We start from the raw sequence: 21620 nt of genomic DNA on the forward strand, positions 1-21620 counted from the left end.
GAAAATACTTGGGAAACCAACGCGTTGACATAACCCGTTCAGATATTTTGGAAACTGCTCAACCGAATGTTGGTCAAATGTTCATTCACATGAAACATGCAAAATGCTTAAAAGCCAACGGATAGCAAATTTGACAAATTATTCGTCGAAATCCAAGATTGCTTAAAAATTATGACGTTTTAACATAAAAACGATAATGTCTGAAAAGCACGAAGGAATCCACATTTTAAGTTTGACATGTTATGTTTTTGATTCTGTCTTATTTTTTCTGAATTCCTCGAATGATTTTCTCAATAAGAGCTGAATTACATGTTACTCTATATCTAAAAGTTTCGAAGATATATTTAAATGGAAGAATGTAAGCAAAATCATGTTTTTTTTTGTAATAGTGTTTTTACAACCACGCGGGAGGTCCCATGGGGCAAGGCCAATTGGCATGAACATTTGGCTTTTTGTATGTTTCAAGGTAATGAACATTTGAGCAAAATTTAGTTGAAATCGGTGATGGCCGATTACACGTTTTTACTTTTTTTTGTGGCCACTTGGTAAGGATTGACCCATATGGTTTAGGAAGGATAAAAGGTCAGTCAGGTTTTTCCTTTTACACACAGATAGTGATTACACTTTTTAACAAACAAGACAATTCAAACGAGCTCATCGAATAAATTATTGCTCGCAAATGGGATCCATCGTCTTCAGTTTGCGTTCGTAATTAAATCTTCAAATCAGTCACGGATTTCCTGCGCAAAGCTTTCTCCGAACATCTTCATCTAACAGACGAAAGCATCGTGTCTCGAGGGCTCAAAAAGTTTCCGGCTGAAATTCTATTATAACGAGACAATCACAACAAGTACGCCATTAGAAAGTGCTGTCAAGGGGCGGCTTTAATCAAGCTGGGAAAATGGAGTAGTCGAGTGTGAAATCTGTACAACTTTCCCAGTGTCGAAGTTTTCCCCTCGAGATTGTGTGTTTACTCACCAGTGGTGCCAAGACGAATAAAGTGCAGTTGGATGGCTAGATGGGATTTAACCAAAGCTCTCCCGATTGAATAGCATGAAACGAGCGAAACTTTCTAATCCACACTCTGCGGGAAAAGCTTCACCTCAGTTGCACCGTATTGACTCAAATTCTAGACAAATCCTATTTCAAACTATAGTTTCATTAAGGACCCCGTGGCGTCAACGGATAAGTTTTTATTGAAATCTATTGTAAACAGGTGATTATCTATAAAGCAGTCCGGGAATTGAATCAGCACGGTTACACGTTTCAAGCATTTTCATATACGAAATGCACTTAATGCGACATGGACAAGTCCTCAACTGGGGAAAATGCAACTTTTCTATAAAGTAGTTTTCGAACTTCCATTACAGGAGTTCGTGAATCACGAGGAGAAGCTTGGTGGTAACACGTTCTCTAGCTGATGTGTCAGTAAACATGGAGGGAGTTTAGTAGGGCGGAAATCAACATGCAGATGTCAAATTTTCTTCGTAATGAAAAAGGTTTCTGTAAGAAATTGGTAATGAAGGTGTGGTACACAATGTTGAAAATGAGTTTCGATATTATAGTACGTTGATTCTATTTTGAACCTTCTAAGGCTACAAAATTTTTGAAAACATAAAGTGCTCAGATCCCCTTAAAGCGCTTAAAAGTTTAACATTGAATTTCTTTTATATTTATCATAGAGCTCGAAATCGAAAACAATGATCAATATATGTAGAAAACTAATCAACGAAAATAACAACACAAATTGAAAACCTATTGTGTCCGCAGCTGCTTTTTCCTTCCATTTTCGAACCAAACTTGACAGAGAGCTTCAGTGTCCATTAATTTTAATTCTACGGGATCGTTAAATTGATTTTAATTGCCTTCTCTCGTTTTTCTCGGCTCCGGTTACTGTGAGGACATGGCGGTCAGGTGAAGCACGGATCCACCGGGTCTACCGGATGGTGTGAAGATTTTGCTTCTTGGAAACCGTTCACGAAAAGAAGCCCTCCTGTCAGTAGCATCTTTGCAGAATCTTAGCGTAATACCGTAAACTGGGGTAATTTTGATAGTTTTTTTTGGAAGATAATTCGTTTATTTCTGTATTCTGTTTAAAACAATATATTTTTAAAACAAGTACCTGTATCTTAAATATCGATCGCAGTTGAAGGAATGCAAAAGGGTTTATTTTGAATTGATCTACAATTTTTCACACAATGGAAAGTTGATGAACGGATTCGGTATAACTTAGCATAACGGTATAGCATGAAATCGGTATGTTAACTCATGAAAAACATTAAAACGACTGGTTGAAATTGTTTGGGGGATGTTGATAGAATATGTGGATTAGATTTTATGCATCAAAATATACAAATAGGAACCCAAGTAACCACTAGCCCGTTTATTCACCTTTTTGGGCTTATAGAGCCATTATACGGATAATATAGGGCATATCAGCTGTATTGAAGTCTTAAAAAATTTGTTATTTCGTTGAGCAAGTCATAGGACCCGTACTATCAAAGTTACTCACATCATCAAAGATATCCCTTTTTACGGTATTCCTCCTTTTATCAGCGGCAAGTGACGGCAAGGGTGGTGGTGGCAATGGGATGGGAGTTCGGAGTTTTGGTGGTTCCTGCTGTGAGATGAATGAAAATGATGGCAAGAAGAGATCAATTTCGGGCGTATAGTAAGGGTGAGGATGAGTCAAAGAGAGCGGTACACTTCGGAAGCGTGAAATCCTCCGAGATTATTATGTTTTTAATAGCAAAGTGGATTAGTTGGGATAAGTGGTCACCCAGGGGATGTGGCGTGTATTAAGCCGTTGGATGAGTAAGAGGAACATTCGTGCATCAATTTGATAGATAATAGCTTCATTCCAATATGAGCATGTTAAAGTATCGTTGAAGGATTCTCCGAATAGACGCTTTAGTGTGGAGGAAAAATATGGCTTTATTTAGCAGAAAAAATGCCAATATAGACGATGTTTCAAATGTCGTAATAAATCGTAATTGATTATTGTTCATTGATCAACATTTATACTTTTTTTTTTTTTAAGGACAATTTACACCGTCTTCAGCCATAGGCTGCACAGACTGAACATAACAAACATTAAACAACGGACACACAGAACGACCAGTGGACCAGTAAAGAATTTTTCGTTTGACGAAAAGTTTTCTCCGACTGGGGCGGGAATCGAACCCACACTCCGTAGCACAATACGCCTAAACAACTGATGCCGCTAACCGCACGGCTACGAAGCCCACTTTTGGTGAATTCTTTAAATTTGTACGATTATCCTAGAACGATTTTTTTTTATCTGGTGGGTATTTAAAAATACTGCATTTTAAGTTTTCAAAACTTTTCTGTTTTTAAAACATGTATCGATTTTTATATTCCTATGTTTTTTTAAGGTTGAAACTCCTCATATAAAATTTATTTTCTATTTTGAAAATGAAAGTCTTGTTTTAGAAAATTTGGAATCATGTACTATAACTAATTATTTTTTTTTGTGGTACGAAAATGATACCGGCAGGTAGAGGGGTTAAAGAGTGTTAGCTAGGTTATGTGATCACGTGACAGCTATCCCTTGAGGGACAAACCTGAACGGCGCTGTCTCACTGCTAAACGAACCATCCTACCTCGCGTCTAAACAAAGAAGCTTAAGCACTCCAATAACAAAGCAATAAATTACCAAGAATGGAAAGTAACGCCCGGCCCGGATCTGCTGGCAATGCAATGCATTGGTGACTAGTATGGCGGCGACGACACCTCCACGCGATTGTCCAAATGAGAATTCGTCGCAAAGAGTTCCTCCTCGCGATAACGGCGGCAGGGTGGCCACCGAATTTCAATTTTTAAATTCTCGCTTTTTTCCCGGTTTTCCATGTATATTTCCTAGTAATGTATGCTGCTAAGTTTTCCTAACTTTTCATAAAGCTAATAATTTCAGATCTACTGAATTTGTTAAAAATAAAATCCAAAATTTCTGATTTCTAATGGAATGATACAACATTCATGACATTTCTGCCTAAAGGAGTATGAGCGGTATATACAATCGGAGTGTTTTTTTTTTATTTTTAAGAAAATTATGATTTATTGTGAATTTTCGAAAACTGTAGAAAATTTCCCATTCAATAGTTTTTTAAATACAAAAAAAAAACTTGATCAGGAGGTACTCAACTCTGATCTAAAATCTTAAAATCAAATAACACTGCGGTGCACGTTTTTGTCTCAAACACCAATGTCCCTTGTTTTTAATTATGAATCGTGATTTGTGGCTAACCAGCCGAGTGGAAGTTTAACAACTACCGAAAAGCTAAACATTACATATATTTTGCAATCGGATTAAGGGCCGATTTCTTCACCTTCGCTTAAGCCGTAAACCACGTTTACCCATATAGCTAAACTAGGTTTAAGGCTTAAGCGGTGTTGAAGAAACCGCTTATAAATGGAAAAATTGATGTGAAGTTTTGCGAAAAAGTTACACGTCTTTTCAGTGAGAATCGAACTCACGACTCCCTGATCTCTAGTTAGAGCGTGTTATCCCTACGCCATAAGAGGACTCATGGACGCAGAAGTTAACCTGAATTCGATTTCAGCTCAATCATCACGTGGTCCTTTTTCGCAAAGTGCATCTCTTTCGGAAGATTCGATTCTCACTGAGAAGACGTATAACTTTTTCGCAAAACTTCACATCAATTTGTCCATTTAATCCAATTGCAAAGTATATGTCATGTTTAGCTTTTCGGTAGTTGTTAAACTTCCACTCGGCTGGTTAGCCGCAAACCACGATTGATATTCATTGGATATTTTATAAATTTCAATATTATCAGTAGAACGTTGTTTGACAATCCATTTCAGGGCGCCAAAAATTATTTTTTTTACAGATACTTATTTGGTCTTTCAATAACGGTTTCTATGCCGCAGCATATTCAAACTATTTGAAAACAATCTTGAAAGAGGTTGTAAATTGTTAAAAATTTGGAAATTATTAGAAAATTACAAGTAAATGATAACAGAATGTATTACTATGCCATTTAATTCCAACTAGAGTTTTTATCGTTTGACAGATATGCGTGTTCCGATGAGTGCACTTCGTAAAGCCCAGCAAGCGGATTCGTTTTTCGCGTAGCCGAAGTGATTTTTTTTCTGTCATTACGTTGCATATTAGCCTACTTTAACTTTTACGTCATAAGTGACTATCTCGGGGATGGGATTCGATTAAAGGTCATTGGCGTGAGAGGCATGCCAGGTCCGTCCCCACCATTTATTGAATTGCCCTGTATATCTCAATGACTAGTTTTTGACCATGCTTCTGTTTCTGCAACCATTGGGCGATTCGTATCTGACTTAAGTGAGCCTAAGGAGCCGTTATGATTTAGAATCAGGTCACCCAGTATACGTAAAAGTTGCTGTAGAGTAAATCTCAAAAGGTCTGGAATCTAGCACTTGATAAATAACTTGAATAAGTCGAAAATTGCATGCGGTGTCTTGCCTGGTTTACTTCACTTTTGATGGCGTTACGTCCTTCAAGACATGACCTGCGCCACAATGTTATGCCAACAAATTCGATCCATGGCTGCTAACCTCCAGTTTCTCGATCGTCCCACACTTCCTTGATCCCGCTCCACTTGGTCAAAACACCTAGCTCATTGCGCTCCTCTTCATCTTGTACCGCCCGGATTCGAGTTGAACACCATTTTTGCGGGATTGTTGTCCCGCATTTTCACAACGTGTCCCGCCCATCGAACCCTTCCGCATTGGCGACTTTCTGGATACTGAGTTAACCGTAGAGTTGTGCAAGCTCGTGATTCATTCTTCTTCTCCATACGCCTTTCTCTCCGCCAAAGATCGTCCTAAGCACACGTCGTTCAAAAACTTCTAGCGCTTGCAGGTCCTCTTCGAGCATCGTCCACGTTTCATGCCCGTAGAGAACTACCGGTCATATCAGCTTGTACATGGTACACTTAGTAAGGAGGTGAAGTTTATCAGATCGCAAGGTCTTGTGGAATCTGGACTAAGTACGACTTCCGGCAATGATACGTTTTCGAATTTCTCTGCTGCAGTCGTTACCGACGTTACCAATGATCCGAGGTAGACAAATTCGTCCACCACCTCGAACTCATCTATGTCGATCATCATGTGTCTGCCAATACAAGCTCTATCGCGCTCGGTTCCTCCAGTCAAATAGATGTTTTGTCTTCGACGTATTTACCTTCAATCCAACCCGGTTTGCTTCACGTTTAAGCCTAGTATACTGTTCAGAAACCACCTGGAACGTTCTTCCCACAATGTCCACGTCGTCAGCGAAATAGATGAACTTGCTGGATTTATTGGAGATCGTGCCCCGTATGTTGAAGCCCGCCTGTTTCATAACAAATTCTAGCGCAATGTTGAACAGGAGGCAGGAAGGACCACCGCTTTGTCGAAGTCCTTTGCGTGTTTCAAACGGGTCCGATAACGCACCCGATATCTTCACACAGCACTGTACACTATCCATCGTTGCCTTGATCAGTCTTCCGGGAAAACCATTCTCGTCCATAATCTTCCATAGCTCTCCGCGGTCGATGGTATCATATGCCGCTTTGAAATCGATGAATAGGTGGTGCGTAGGAACTTGTTAAACGCGACTAATTTCGGAGATCTACCGCAACTTAAAGATTTGGTCTGTATCCCAGATCCTGGCTATCAATCGGTGTAGACAAATAGCCAACCTGTCCGGGCCGATTTTAATAAGCTCCGATCCAATACCATCCTTTCCAGCTGCTTTGTTGTTCTTCAGCTGTTTGATAGCATCCTTAACATCACCTATTGCGAGAGTTGGCAAGTTTTCCTCAATGTCAATGAAGGACTAGAAAATAATCTCCCGGTTGAGAACTGGTAATACGAGGGTTTGATACAATTTTGGAGGGACACCATTCCCTCGAATCTGCGAGGTCTACAACACAGTTGAAAACGTAATCTGTGTATGCCCGCCTGACGAGAATTCCAGGCGGATCTACGTGTTTTAAGGCAGCATGCGAGACGCTCTTCGAAAAGACCCGACGGCGACTGCATCGATAATATCTTTCGTCAAAGACTCTATTTAAAAATTTAGTTATTTTTTGTTACCTTGCTTTAATTTACTTCGCAATATGTACGTCAGAAGAAGGAAAAAAACTTGTTATCATTCTTCAACGGAAAAAGTATGAAAGTTTTGTAAACATGCGATTTTAATGTGTTTTGCTTACGCCATGAAGCTAGTGCGGCTTTTAAAAATGATGTAAATCTGTTCCTATAATGGTACAAACGATATGAAATACAACAATAACTATTTTGATACGAAAACATTTACCGGTGATCATTTCAAATTCCCGATTCGGTAACCACCCTACCGGCAAGCGAATGTGTTCAATTCGACGAGAAATGATGATTTAGAGCAGTAATTAGAATTCTTAATTTATGAGAATAAACTGAGCGCGGTCGGTCGACTCCACCATTGCGGTATCAGCTATTTCCCAAAAGGATTCGTCGCTCGTAATGGTTCAACACGCTTCCTGGATGCATAAAGGGGGAAGCCTCGCGTGGGAGAGATGGGGAAAAGTTTGTGAGTACCCTTTCACCGTGACAAATGGGATTGTCGCTCGATTTGCGATAGCGATAAAATGCATCAATCAAGTGCTGGTATTGACGTTTCCAGGACACGAGATGATTGAAGCATTTGAACCGAATCACAAAGTTCGTTGGACACGTTTTGCTCCATTTAAAGTGAATTGAGTTTAAATGCTTTTTAACTCTGCTGAAGAGTGGAAATTTTGTTGACATTTAGCGGTGTGAACTTCAGCGAACTCTCTTCAACGCGTGTGTCGCGAAATTGTTCCATGTACTTATTTACGACAGCATCGAGATACATTTCCAAGAAAAGCGCCTTTTCCTCAGACAACACCATCAAAGGTTACAAGACCGAGACGTGAAACCGTCATTCATCCTGCCACCCGTCACCCGCACTAGAAAGTCGTCCCACCAGTTAGCGTAATTATATTTTAATTATTATCTACGCTGTGCTGAAATTTGTCTAATTTTCCCCTACGGCGTTACTTGGCGTCCTCCTAAGAAGCTCGCTAATTCAACCGGAGGGGTGTGAACTTGTGAACAACGCGAGCCTGTAGGCGCAATTTTCAGTTCGTGATAACTAGGAAGGAAAATCGGTGTGAAATATGCGTTGACAACACCACTCAAATGTTATTCATTTTCTTAGCATTACGTTTCCACTTAAGTAGAGTTTGCTTCTAGAGTATTAACCGAAAGCTTATTTGGTTATGATTGTCATTTTAAAATTAGTATATCGTACACCTACAATGATTTTTATGCCTAGGAAGCAAAGCGACGAATTACGAAAAGATCTTGGACTTACCGGAAATCGAACCCAGACACCTTCAGCATGACAACATATTTGAAGCGTTTCAGCGATACTTTTTCCCTATATTTATTGAACCTTTTTTCAATCTTTGTTAGCACCCATGCCTTCGATTTTACCTTTTACCCGTTAGCGGAAGTAAAATTTCGACAGCAGTGGTAATACTTTTTTAAAAGGTATAATTGCTGCAACGAATGAAAGGAAGGGTGAACATCCGCATTCATAACTACCTTCCAAGAAGGTGGATCTTCAAACTGTTGTTGAATGCGCCAAAAAATTAAGGACTTTCTTCGAAGCAGCCCCTAGCTCAAGCTCTTTGATTCAAGTGAGGAAACAAAGAGTGCCGCCTATCGTGGTCAGTTGTTCCGAACTTGGAGGATTTAGGCAGGAGATCTTTAACTCCATTACGGGAATCAATGTTTCCTTCCAAATTACAAAGAAGAGACGGTCGCGTTTTCCAGAAACTCTTAAAGATCGCGAGCTTCTTCTCAAGCATCTTGAAGAGAATAAGTACATATTTTACTTATGACTACAAAACTGAATGTTTGTTCAAGGTCGTCCTGAATGCTCTCTTGAGTTACTTTAAGGCTAAGTAGCCCGTCATTAGTTTTGGCATCAATGATGACTTTTCAGCTTGCATTTCAAAGTGATAAAACTCAGTCTTGATAGTTTATATTGACTTGAAAAAGTATCACTGTACGCGCTTACATGCGTAAAGCATGCTGATACTTTTTCAGCTGAGTCAGTGCAAAACCAACTGATTTTCTTTGATTCGAAATCGTGAGATGAATTAGCAGCAATCATCAACGACACGTACAAATTTCAATGACGGCCTACTTCGCCTTAAGTCACCTGAAGAGATCAAAAAAGGAAAAAAATGATTTACTTGGATTTTCGCCAGTCCAAGTAATCACTGACATTCTTCGGAAAGGGCTTTCTCAAGAATATTATTTAGTGCACTTTAACAAAAGTGATTTAAACAAGATTGAAGCTTTAGAAAAAGAAAAACTTATGTTCGATGTCCGTGTGACCTGGGAAGATTTCCAGAAATCTGGAGGAAATTTCCAGAACCACACTCAGTGCCGTCGGTATCAAAAATGGGGCCATGGTACCAAACATTGTCGCATGGATGCTAAATGCATGATTTGCGGAGGGTTTTCTTATACTTAGAACGTCTGTCCTGTAAAAGAAGATATAAAAAAGTTTGTATGCGTGGATTGCGGAGACATCCATAAGTCTAACTTTTAGGATTGCCCTACGCGCAAACCTTGAGGCTCGTACTAGGCACATGAACGGCATTATTTCTCGTAACTGGAATTTCCCAGGAAAAATATCAAACAATGCTTATTTTTAATTTGACAATCGCTTGCATAAAAGTCATACCTATCAGGTTGTTCGGATTTGGATAACCCTATCGAAAACGAATTCTCAAAGCAGTGCTAGTGTGTTTATGCAACAGCTTGAAACTATATTATTTTTGATCATAGAAGAACAGGACGAAACAAAATTGATATAATTACTTTTCTTTTTAAACTGCTGACTTTTCTATTAGTTACATACAGTCTTCCCATAAACAGAACCGATGTTAAACTTTGGTTTAAACCTTGCAACTTGTGTTGAACCACAAACGCGCTTCGTCTCTACCAGTGTACAACGCCAAACCCGGTACATATGTACTTCGGTTCAAACTTTGGTTCAAATGATGACACAAAGCAGACAAACAGAGAACGGTTGAAATCTACGAAGATAAATTTATACGAAAATTTATGGAACTCCTTGGTACATATCGCAAGACCCTTGAGGATTGAATAAATGGTTTATTTAAGCAGATCAACTAAAACCAATATTCAGGTAACATTTAGCGGTAATTTTATGAAAAAACAAGGATTTTACTAGAGACACGATAAGTAAAAATTGATAAGCGTGGATTTCAACTTTTTTTCTGACTGTCCTTTTTGTGGCATCGTTCTGAACCTCGGATGTAACCGAAGATTTGCATCAAAATTTGAACCGTGGTTGCAATCTAGAACCGGTTTTAGAAACGGCGTTTAAACCGATGTTCACTTTGAACATTTTTGGGATTATGTTCAGGTTCGCACGTTTCGGTTTGCACACGAGAACAGAGTACAAGGATAGTACGAAACCGCCTGAACCAACGTGTTTGGTGTTCGTTTGGGAAGACTGCTCACATTTTATAGTTTTCTGAATAATCCCCTCTTTTATCGGGTATGGCGGCTTTCAAAGCGCTCTTTGAACCTCAAAGCGCTTTTTGAACCTAAATTTTACAAAACATTGATTTTTCCTAACTTTGAAATTCTCCACACTTTACGAGGTAATTCTCCCGCAATCTTAATACACTTCTCTGCACTAAAACTTATATTTTAGCTGCCTAGTCCACTGAACTTTTCTCCTTTTAAATTTTAACAAAACTTCCCTTGTAAAACAGGTTTTGTTATGCCTTGCCTATGTTAACCATTGTTTCTTGTTGATGTTTATGCCTGTGTTTGTATTTTTATTTATGTTTACATACCTCTTTTTTTTTCTCTCCCTTATTGTGGTACAGACCTACACGGAGAAAACGGAAAACCCATATTTGAGTATTTTTTAACTCACTTTTGAGTTATTTTTCTCTCCCCATTTCATTCGCTCCTTCTATTGTTGTCAGAGAGCGAAAAGCAAAACAACCCAAAAACCGAACCTTAGTGCGTTACCTCAAATTTGAGTAAGTGGCACAGTACTGGAAGTTGAGTTATTTGATCTGCCGATTGAGTGAAAACAACTTAGCCAGTAAGTATTTTTTCGCATGGCTGTAAATGAAAACAACTTATACCCCATCAACTCAAAATTAGGTTAACGCACGAACCCCCGGAATTGAGTGGAATGAACTCACTTTTGAGTACTTCATTTTCTCCGTGTATTGAATTACATACCTCTCTCTTTCTTACACAACAAACTCAACTGACAGTTCCTACGCCACGCCACCGGGGTACGCAGCCAGATACGCAATCGTCATGCCACTGCAGGGTTGTGAGCGGCGTTGTGAACATACCCCTCCCCGTAATTCTGGTGAGGGTCCTTGGGCCGCACCGGATTTACTGTTGCACCTCCAGCACTGCCAGATTGGTCACCGGCCTTCGAAACTTACGGTCTTCACTACTGACGGATTCGGCCGTCCGCTCCCTGGTAGACCTCGGTCACGGTGCCTAGGATCCAGTTCTTTCGTACGGCTTCGTCAGCGATGTACACCAGATCACCACAAACTAATGGCGGCGATTCTGAGTGCCATTGGTCCTTCGGTTGATTGTCGGCAGATATTCGGCTACCCAGCGAGCCCTGAGCTGGTCCGCTTGTAGCGATCCCGAAGCGCCTTACCTTCGCTGGTTTGTGGAACGCCTTGTTCCACCTCGATTGCACCGACACTACGAACGAACGTTAGCGGCCGCGATTCAATCAGGTCTTCAGCCTCCGCGATCGTCGTCAGCTACGCCTCCCCTGTTATCGTCCGACCGTCGTTCAGCACAGAGAGTGCTGCGTTTACTGAGTGAACCAGTCACTCCCAGACCCCTCCCATGTGGGGCGCGCTAGGTGGGTTGAAATTCCACCGTTTTCTGGGATCCGTGAACTCGTCCTCGCTCGTGGCTTGAATCTCGGCACGATCGCCTTGCTTTCAGCTTGGAAGCTCGTGCCGTTGTTGGAGTAGAACTCCAGCGGTTTTCCTCTACGACACATGAATCACCGTATGGCCATCAAGGTGGACAGCCCTCGTCGTTCTCAATTTTCTTCATCTTCGTTCTCAAGTTCACGATGCTGAACCGCTGCCGGATCTCGTTCACGACAGTTTCCACGTTCCCGTGGGCTTTGCAGCTTCGGTAGAATTATCGGGAAGCGCTCTGCCTTCCATCTGCAACACACCATCGTCGTCCAGGAATGGACTCAGGCTATTCAAGCTACTAGACTACTCCAGCTGGTGACGTTGCTGTGTTGGGAACTGTTGATTCTTTCTCTGGGTCCTAATCACGTCTTCGAAGTGGTCGGATTGAACCGACCAACAAAGGAACACCTCCGTTTTTCGGTACTCCTCACGCTTCAGTGGTACTACATTCGAGCGAACTTCCTTCTTCACCACCTCCCTAACCCTCGCCTTGCATGGAACTGTCTCAGTCTCCATACCATCTCGCTTCCTTCTAAAGTTCGATGCGAACCGGTAGGAGCATTCGACCGTCCATACTAGGACCTTCCACTTCGAGAACTGCAGCGGATCCACTGGGCTCGTCAGAATGGAAGGTGTTCATTTTCACCCACTTGGTCAACGCATCCGTCACGTTGCACTTTGTTGGCACCCAGCGCCACTCCGCAAGTCTCATCATCCTGTGCATTTCGACGATCCTAAACGCCTGCTTGTATTATCGGTGGTCGGAGTGGATCCACGATAGAACAGTCTTCGAGCCGGACCATATGAAACGTTGCTCGACATCGAGGGAAAGAACGTAGACGACAGAATTGTCTAGTCTTGCTGCATGGACTGCTGCTTGCAGCTCTAGGCGGGGGACTGACCTTTCACATCACGAGGAAACACAACGGCACGTTTATCGTCTAGATGCGGACATATGCAGCTGCACCATTCGCGTCCTGGCTTGCGTCGACGAAAACGAGAAGCTGAAGGCTGCTGCAGTCTAGGGTACGGCCTCTCTGGAAAAGTAACGGGGTTTGCGAACGCCCTCTATCTCTGGGAATCTTCTGATCCAGGTTGTTCCACTTCTCTACGCAACCTTGTCGATCGGCTGGTCTCACTCGGATCCACTTCGCCACAGGTCTTGGATCAGCATCTTGCCATTAAACGTGAAGACGGATAGTAGGCCAAGTGGGTCGAAAAGCTCATTACGCAGCTCATCACGATCTTTTTCGTCGGCAGCTGTTGGCCGGAGAGGAATGGCTCCAGATCGTCTCTCTACTTAGGGACTTCACACGTTCTTCCATCTCTACCAGGAACTGTTTGGAGACCCTGTTGTGGAGCTCGATGCCGAACTTCCTTCTTTGCTTCACTGCTTGGTCGATCGTATCTGTATCTGTATCGCAGTAGTCGTCAACGTACTGGTTCTCGTCGATCGCTTTCGCTGCCTCCGAAAACTGTCCGGCCATCTCCTTCGCATTCAAATTATTCACATATTGTGTGGAACAAGGCGAACTTGTGAATCCGAATGTCGCCACGTCCATCACGTACACCTCCAGCTATTCTGAAGGTTCGGTCCGGAATGGGAACCTCTGCGCTCGCTTGTCTGTTTCTTGGATCCGCAGTTGGTGGCACATCTCCTTGATATCTACACTCCGACCGGTCGCTCTCGGAACTTACAGAACACTGTCAGTAGGGCAGTTAGCATATCCGGACCCTTCAGCAGCTTGGAGTTCAGCGAAACGCCTTTTACTTTTGCTCTGGGGTCCCACACCAAGCCGAACTTCTTCTTCCTCGGATTGTAGATGATGTTAAGCGGTATATACCACACCTTGCTGCAGTCTAACGTCACTAGCTCTGACGGTTTTGCTTTGTGTGCGTATCGTTTGATCAAATACTCGGCGAGCATCGAGCGGACTTTGGCGTAGTGATCTGAGTCCTACCTCAAACGGTTCAACAGGCACTTCAGACGCTTGAACGCTATCGGGTAGCTATAGGGGAACTCCGGGACATCGTCCTTCCAAAGCAGTCCCGTTTTCAATCGATCGCCGATCCACTTCGTCGTCTTCTTCAAAATTTCTGTCGCTCTTATGTTGTCTTCCAGCTCGGAAACAAAACGACGGAAATGCCGGACTGTTCAATCGTATAGTTGCTCTTCAGTAAGTCGTGGAGATCTTGGTTTGTCACGGTGACGCACTTGTGGTGCCCGATGATTCCTTCTTCTACATTTTCACGGCCGATCGGTCCATCAAAGTTTGGTCCTGACCGCTATCAGCTCTTCGAGCGGCCTATCCGCGACTCAAGTGGTGCCGACAGGTACATATCGCGCAGCCCGGTCAGTATTTGCGGGCCAGCTTGCTGGAAGCCAACGATCGGTAGTTCTCGGAGGTATGCGAACTGCTGAACCACTCGCGAAACGTCGAATGTGTGATGCGGCAGCTTCGAGCTTTCAACGGAGTGCACAGCCTTGATCAGGAAGCGGTGTTCCCATCCTCTAGCTGCGAAATATATTAAAGCCCAGGCGATGATGGTATTTTTTCCATCTTCATCAAGAAACTTCCAGAGTGTAGCTTATCATTCTTAGTTCATATATTGGATAAATGTTTTCAGTTGGCATATTTTCCTGACGAATGAAAGAATCCCTAAACCGCGCAAACATCCTGCTGAAGTTTTAAGCTATCCTCTAAGCAGCTTGCTTTTCTCCATCAGTAAACTTTTTGAAAAGGTAATTTGGAACAGAATGATGTTCCACATCAACAAAAATTCCAAATGAACAGTTTGGATTCAGACATGGACATTTGACCACTTATCATCTTTTACGTGTTATGAATTTGATTAGTTGCAACAAATCTGAAGGCTACTGGTCTTGCTCTCCCAGACTTAGAAAAAGCGTTCGACAGTGTTTGGGATGAAAGCTTGAATGTTAAATTAAAAAACTTTAATTTTCCAACATACATTGATAGAATAATCCAAAGTTATCTGTCAAATCGCAGATAAAGTCGCTTCTCGTGCGAAGTGTTCTTTAAGCCAAAGGATCGCATTTGAAATGTTCTTATATGAAATGCACCAGTCTTGTTTGCTCAAATCCTATGTAAATTTGATTCTTTAAGTTTTGATAAGTCGAAGTCGAAGCTTAACAGTGCACCAAAAAAGTGGCATCATTAAGTTAATGTTATTCAATTTTGTAGCGATTCACGATACAACGGTTTATGACACATACCCATCTCTTTTTGCAGCTTTCTGAAGTTCAACGGTTTCTTCCAGAACGGAAAAAAGTCTCCTAACAATTTCACCATCATTGATTGAGTTTCTGACGTTTGCTGAATGGGCACGGCTCTACTTTGGAAATCAATAAGCACAGATTGAATTTTCCCCGACCGACGACACACACATCTGAACGTTATTGCTCGTTGTAGGGGAAGTGGTGGTAAAATGAACAGAGGTGGTAAAATGAACACCGTTCCTTTTACCGAGAAAAAACAAATTTCGATGATTTTTTACCTCGCACGGACGATTTAGAGTATAAATCTGAGTGTTCGAGTTGATACAGATGTCAATTGAAGTGAAAATATCAACGAAAACTAAGATTTTAGAAAACCACGTTTGAGAATTAGAACTGGCGTAACTTTAAGCTCAGAAGACTTGAGATTTTTCAGTGAGGTGAATATCGTTATGATATGATGTCAAATCTGATACCTTCAGAATTCTTTTTGAATGGGTTACAATCCTTATTGGATGTATTTTCGGTGGGGCAATGAATATTTTCAAAAATATTTGTTTTGCTCACGTTTTTTGCGTGGTGTTCATTTTACCACCAACCGCTGTTCATTTTACCCACATAGTGCAGGTAAAATGAACATTTGCATCATTTTTTGATAGCGATGAAAATATGTGAAAATTTAGCTATTTTAGTCTGAATCCATGTCGCTGCTATAGATTACATCCCTAGTTTTGAAGTTGTGCGATAGAACTATACAAATTCCTCGTTTTTCTATCAGAAACAAGATGAATTCCTTAAGGTGTTCATTTAACCACCCCTTCCCCTACGAAGATAACGTATTCACGCTGGCAACGATGCGCGTCTTCTGCTCAGCTACCGTTACGGGGGCATGAGAACTCACGTCGCCAGCAAATCTCATCGATTGGGCAATTATATTTTGCCAGTAGGGGAAGGGGGTCTATCCTGGTTCAAGTTTCGACGAATTAAACGAAATTCCAACGGATTTCAATAACAAAAATGCAAAATAAAAATACTCACTTACGTGTTTGATCAAAATGTCTAGATTAGAAAGACCACTTGAATAGCTTCCAGATGTTGATTTGGCATTTTAGTGATCCATAAACATTTATAGCTTGGTTTGATATTGTTTCAAACTGCTGCATTTCTCCACTTTGAATGTGTACATTTTTAATTTTATGGCTGTCCCAACATTGACGGCTTCCCGCTACAAACCCCTCGATTCGCGTTGTCATGTTTCACATATCCTCCAGCATCCTGATTCTCCGCCGCATGATTTCAACGAAAATCTGGTTGCTAGAGCAAACATGTTTGCTCCTCTCGTTCATGTGCGGTGATTGGTCGCGAACATCAAATCAAGTGGGATGATCATAACGAATGACTTTTGCGCGAACTTGTTTGCGAGTCACACGTGTTGCTCACCGTGTCTCTTTAAACGGTTCAATGAATCCTTCGGAGCGTTGGAAAGTGTTGAATTACTTTTTGTTATTGTAAGTCGGAAAAAAATACAGTCGGCCAAAGAACGTTTTTCAATGTATAGTTTAATATTGAATATAAGAAGCTTAGGATAGCATACCAGATCAGTTGAAGGTTTCTTAAAATCACTAAGAATATTTATTTTCAATATTCATTCAAATGTATAAAAACAGAGGAATTTGTTCATACATTACAAAAAAATCTTTTTCGATTTTTCAAGAGATTGTTTATAGTACCGTAATCCGGGGTAACATTGATCATTTTTCTGAATGTTTCTTCAATATTTCGTTTGAAAATGCAAATGTTGCAGGTTTTAAATTTTTAAAACAACTACTGCCACCCATAGCTCGAGACTATATACTGTATTTCTGTATTTATTTTTTATTGAAAGATTTAAGCATGTTAAAAAAAATGTTTTAGGCGGTTTTTTGATTTAGTTGATATGGGGTAACATTGATCACCTATATAAACAACGCTCGGTAATACTGAAAATGTCGTTACTTACTTAAATCATGGCCCCTGAAGCCGAATATGAAGGCCAAACGCTTACAAGTCATTTACTTTTTGAGTTATTTTAAAATTAAAAACACCTCGAACCTCGGAATACGCCTAAAGGTAGGCAATTTCCAAAGGGAATTTTACATTCTTAACAGTAATTCGGTAATGTTGCTTAATTGAGCATACTTATAAAAGTTTTGACAACGGAATCGTTTTCGGCGATGTCATTTTTAGTACGAAAAACATTTTCCTTGCTTATATCGTTTGCAGAACTTATGTGAGACATGAATCTTCGGTAGTGTCATCCTAACCAACCAAAATCATTATTCCGAAAAGTTGACAAATTTACGCATAAGGTAAACGCAATTTTCACAAAAATATTAACATTTATTAGCTTATGAATATAAGAAAGAGAAACACCATTCATGATTTGGAAATGTTTCATCAATAAATGATAATACGAACTTTTGATGAGGTGAGTCATTCCGATCAATGTTACCCCGCTGATCAATGATACCCCAGATTACGGTACTCGTTTTTTTTTGATTTTACAGAATATTAAAAAAACTAAAAGGTTCTATCTAATAAGTCCTTTGGATTCCTCTTAAAAGTAAACGCCTACGATGCCAATAAAACGATTTAAAACTGTATTAGTTCGGATTAACTTCGTAATGAAGCTTTCGAACAAGTTAATTAAGCGAAGCTGCCACGTTTCGACGTGCCTTGTAGACCTTGAATCACCAAATTGGCCATTTTCCAGCCGAATTGACTCCCTGGAATCCCGTGATTCATTTGCTACAAACCGATTACGTGATTACATTGTTTCCTATTTTTTCGCATCTCACAAATCACCCGAGCAGAGCCCAACCGTCTCCGACTCAAGTAATTTATGGGAACATTGGTCCCTCTGGCTCTGACGCAGCAAAGCCATTGTCGAGCTGAGCTTCGGAATCCGTTGGGAGCAGATCCCTTCATCTTGTTGCGGGTCAGTTCGCCCCATGTGGGACCTAATGAATATTAATAGTTACGGTTCGTCCTTTCAAACGGCGGAACACCGATTTCGCTAGTCCTGGGTGCGCTCTGACTCGGTATCCGGTTGATATCCCTGGCCGCTGCAATCGAAAGAAGTTTTGCGTTCGTCTTTTCTCACCGATTTCAGATAGCGTTGCTGGTGGATAGAGACCAAGAAAGTCTGTTGGGATGGAGGTTTTCAATCTTCGGATAAATTATGTAGTACCAGTTTCAATTTATATGGAAAGGTATTGAGTTATTGTCATAACTTTACTGATGTTGGGAGATTAGTAAGAAAAAGAAAATCCTATGATGAGTCCTTTATATTTATGTTCTTTTATGAGACCTTCTCAAAAAGAACTTTTTTCATTTTAATTTTACATCAAACCCTATCATATAGTTTCGTTCAACGATACACTCCAAACCTTTCTAGCACTGTTTGTGCTGAGCTGCCGCCCAAAAATGCTTCTGAAGTTCCACGCAGTATTTAAAGATTGAAATAGCTTGCTCTGGACTAATGAAGTCATGCTATCCTCCATTGTGATCTCACCAGGCATTGCAGAATTCGTTTTCATTTGATTTAGAAGCACGGTCAAAGCAAGCGTAGGAAAACATCCCATCAGTAGCGGTCCATGATCGGCAATATCGCAAGTTGTAAAAAGTTTGTTAAATAAGAGTAGCGATAAAAAACCCTACAGGAGAACGATGATAAAATCTATTTCTCTCGCTTGTTTACCATTGGGGGTAGGTGTTTTATTTTACTAGCACGATAAACAATCCCCAAATATCCGATATCAAAAGTGTTCCCAGGTTTGGAGCTTATTTAGAGGAGTTTTTATCATGAACTGCTATCATCTAATCAGAGCTGTAGCAGTATGCCATAAACAAGCTCTCATGATGTGCTGCAAATCATGATTGTTACTGAGAGCGATAAGTGAGAAATTCTCTCAAATGTCTAAGGATTCAATTCCTGGATCTAACTCATCAGCAAATCAGTATCCAGGGATTGAAAAAATGTCTAGGCACCTATTCGCGCCCAAACTGATAGCTCCGGTAACCACGTATTCAGCCACGATTTCCTTCAATATTAACAAATCATAGCAACTTGGAAGAAATTAAAAGTTTATATTATGTACCTTAGACAGTCTACCACCCTCTGTATATAAGGAGGCATCGACGTTGTCACCATGGTAGCAGCGTTCTAGAAGGATCCAAACAATCGTTTTGGGCTACAAAAACGGACCCTCTGGAACGCTGTAGCATACAGTTTCGATCGACCTGGCAAAGGGTCAAGTTAGTTAATAAAAGTGTTAGTGAAAATATCCGTTTTCTTTCTTCTTGAAGGACCAACCCCTGACCATTGCCCTTGAGGCAACCAGGCGTCCTAACAGTACTCATACAAGGTTAACAGAGTTGACTGAGATCAGTTTTTCAATTTGCAATAACTGCATCGACCTTCAGTTAGCCGAAGTAAAAATTTTACTGCCATTCCACGCATATTTGTTCCGCGGTTCATAAGATGTACATAGAACATGGGACAAGTGGGCGTAGAAGGGTAGTTTAAAAGCATGAATTCTACCATGGGGTCCCTCTGGTGGACTTCACAGACCGCATAGCACAAGCTTCTTCAAAAGCTTTCATAATGTAGGAAGTTATAGTGTCAACTATTTTGATGATTATTACAACATATCCAAAATACTACCCTTACCCGAGTAACAAACATGTTATAATAGAGCATTATTAACTGATATATGACCCGATCTGGTCATATAAAGCCTGTCCACGATAAATTTCGGACACGGATGGCGGGTGTACCACAGAAAGTTCGAGAATTTTACAGAAAGAAGGATTAACATCCTTGTCAACTGTTTATTTTGTAGATATAACTCTTTTATTCTGAAATAAACAATTGTTTTTGTTGAATTATGAGTAACTTTTTTTTGCTGCCATTATTTGGGTGTCCGAAATTTAACGTGGACAGGCTTTATAAGTTGAGAATACTCAAAAATAACATGTGTGTTGCTTGGGTATCTAGCCTTAGGCCTGAGACTGTATGGACGGGGATTATCTCAAAGTAACACTTGCCCCATTTCCCACTTCAAATCCGGGCCTGGCCACATCTGTGCACCAACCACTTGCAAAAGTCTTATTTCTGCTGCCAACGCCAATAGAAACAGAAATAAAACAGAAAATGAATTAAAATATTCCTTCCTGCGTCTATATGTTAGCTTTCCCGCTAGGACTTAAGTTGGGCTCAGGCAGGCAAGAAGACAGCAACTAGTGACTGCTTTCCGTCTGATGGAAATGTGACACTTGTATGGCTCATTTAGTCAATGGGTGTCATCGAGGGGAACAATTTCTAATTGATTGTTTTGTTGTGATCTTCCATTTAATTGCTAAATTACCGAAGACGACGACGACGACGACGACGAAGATAATGGCGATGTTGCGATGTTGGTGGTCGTCATCTTCTCCCACTACATAAGATGAGTGCTATTTTCTGCTCTATCGTTCGTGTGACGATTTCTCGTGCCATTGCCATTGGCTATCGGGTATGTTTTAATGGCTCATTTTCATCGTGAAACCTGTTCGCCACCACGATGATAGAGAGCACTGTCGGGAATCATTAGTATTTTCCTCGAAGAGCTATTTTGGAATCGGAGGCGTTGCTAAGGGGTACACGATTTGATTCTTGGAACTATTTCAGATTTTCTTCGTCTGCGTTCGATTCCGAGAAGAGGGGAACGTGATGTGGTAATAGTCTACCACCACCGACTGACAGGATTTGCCATATCCTTCAATTCATTTTAAATGCATAATCAGACAACCTTTTCTGTTTTATGCCAGACAATGCGATGATTTTAACAACAGGCTGATAGGCTTATTGGACTCATACCGTTTTGATGCATATTACGGACACTTAAGAGGAAAATAACCATCATCGTTTTACAAATGTTCAACACCAGTTTTTTAGCTCAAAGTTGAAGCAATGTTCAAGACAATCTATCATCGCACTACACTTGCTACCTGCAATGCAATGATAGATTTTCAAGAGAATTTCATTGAATTTGAACGAAAAAACTGGTTTTTAATTTCTGATGATTGCTGATGATTGAATGATGGATTCTTGAGCCTTAAGGACTCAGGGAAATATAACCCAGCATAGAGCATACAAAATAAATCATTCTGTATTCGTGATTAAACGTCAACATCCCACCGCAAAATCGCTAGTGTTTGGAGGTGATTTTAACCTCCAAATTGCCAAATAACCTCCAAAACATCACCTCCAAGTTAGTTCTAATAACTTCCGTTATATGAAATATGGTGGCGCGTCGATCGTCACAAGT

Source organism: Aedes aegypti, chromosome 2 (assembly GCF_002204515.2).
Source record: "Aedes aegypti strain LVP_AGWG chromosome 2, AaegL5.0 Primary Assembly, whole genome shotgun sequence".
NCBI classification, from domain to species: Eukaryota; Metazoa; Arthropoda; class Insecta; order Diptera; family Culicidae; genus Aedes; species Aedes aegypti.